Source organism: Mus musculus, chromosome 4 (assembly GCF_000001635.26).
Source record: "Mus musculus strain C57BL/6J chromosome 4, GRCm38.p6 C57BL/6J".
NCBI lineage: Eukaryota > Metazoa > Chordata > Mammalia > Rodentia > Muridae > Mus > Mus musculus.
The window spans coordinates 22,519,275-22,521,218 of record NC_000070.6 but is presented as its reverse complement, the minus strand read 5'-3'; the positions used below and the strand labels follow the sequence as shown (position 1 = coordinate 22,521,218).

The 1,944-nt window shown below is 44.8% G+C and overlaps 1 pseudogene; it reads right to left on the bottom strand.

The window, feature by feature from the left end:
• Nucleotides 1–1,121: 1,121 nt before the first annotated feature.
• On the bottom strand, nucleotides 1,122–1,606 carry Gm11878 (annotated as a pseudogene).
• Between the last annotated feature and the right edge of the window lie 338 nt (nucleotides 1,607–1,944).

Sequence of the window (1,944 nt, the reverse complement as noted above, 5' to 3'; positions counted from 1 at the left end):
AATTAAATTGTTTTTTCCTGAAGAGGATGGACATTCTACCACGAGACCAACAGGATCTACTAACCTGGATCCTTGGGGGCTCTGAGAGACTGAACCACTAACCAAAGAGCATACACGGACTGGACCTAACTCCCCTGCACATATATAGCAGAAGTGCAGCTTGATTTGCAAGTGGGTCCTCCAATGTTTCAGTTGACCGAAACATTGAAAAACAATATGACAGCCCTCCCTCAACAGTCAATCATCCCTCAGAAAAGGATGGGACCCCATGGATCCCTCCTCTTCCTGAAAACTTGGCAGGTCCAGTACTAAAGATAACCACAGCTGTAGTGAGTCCGTGAGCACAACAGCTATGTCTTACCCAGATGGTATCTACTTGCTGTACATCTCCCCATGCTCTGGCTCTTATATTCTTCCTGCCTCTTCTTCAATATTCCCTGAGTCTTACTAGATATAATATAGCTGCCAAGCTCTCTATCATCTTTATTAACCACTGTCTGGTGCAGTGAGAAGTTTCTCTGGTGAAGGCTGGGCACAGCCCAAGGGATAGACATGAGCATTTAGAAGGTAGTTTGACAATGGAACCATAGAGCAAAACAAGAATAGTAGGGTCGCTTCTAGGGTGTTATGACCTCCCCAGCCACAAGCTCCTGACCAGGTTTTCAGAACTTGGTATAACTTATCTTCTGTGGAGTAGAATCAGAAAGCAGTCAGTTAGCACTGTAACATTTATGCCATATTTCACCAAAGGATATAACTTGCCTGGCAGTTAACTGTTATAGCTCACAGGATTCACAACTGAGTAAGGCTTTCCTCCCCTAGCAGCTTGCCCAGCACCTTCTGACACTGAAGGCTAAGCAAGAGAGAAAAAACACTCCCAGTTCACCTGCGTCTTGATTTTCCTTTGCTCTGTTACCATCTTGTGGGAAACCAAGAGTGGTGAGACTATTTTGTTTGTCTGGGGCTCTGCGCCCTCACTGGCTGACTGTGCATAGGGAGGTAGCAGCACCTGATGCTAAGATGTTCATTTAATAACTCTCAGTTTCTAGCGGAGCATTATCTCTGCATGGAGGTTACTTCTATTCAAACTAAGATTTTTATTTATTATTTTTTTTTTTTGGAGAAGCTTTTTAGTTTATTTGTCCTCTCAGAAATCTGCACATCACAGCAAAACATCAAGTCACCACAGATCTACTCCTTTGGCTTTTTGCCAGCACCAACATTGACCTTCGCCGTACCCCTGACCTTCATTCTGTTCTTGCGTTCCTTTCCCTGTTTTCGGGAGGTCTTTTTCTTCTCATAAAAGGCCATGTCTTGCGAATCTGTGTTTAGGCTCATTCTTCGTTGCATAATCTAAAGAATCATAGATCATGCCAAAGCCAGTGGTCTTGCCACCACCGAAGTGGGTTCTGAATCCAAATACAAAGATGACATCTGGTGTGGTTTTGTACATTTTGGCCAGCTTTTCCCGAATTTCTGTCTTTGGTACTGTTGCCTTCCCAGGATGAAGGACATCAATGACCATCTGTTTCCTCTGAATTAGACGGTTGGTCATGAACTTCCTGGTCCGGGTGGTTACTGTGTCATTCATGATGGATACGGCGCCAGAGCTGGAGAGGAGCAAAAGAGGACCGCTCACTGCCCTAAGATTTTCTTTTTTTTTTTTCCATTTTTTATTAGGTATTTAGCTCATTTACATTTCCAATGCTATACCAAAAGTCCCCCATACCCACCCACCCCCACTCCCCTACCCACCCACTCCCCCTTTTTGGCCCTGGCGTTCCCCTGTACTGGGGCATACAAAGTTTGCGTGTCCAATGGGCCTCTCTTTCCAGTGATGGCCGACTAGGCCATCTTTTGATACATATGCAGCTAGAGTCAAGAGCTCCGGGGTACTGGTTAGTTCATAATATTGTTCCAACTATAGGGTTGCAGATCCCTTTA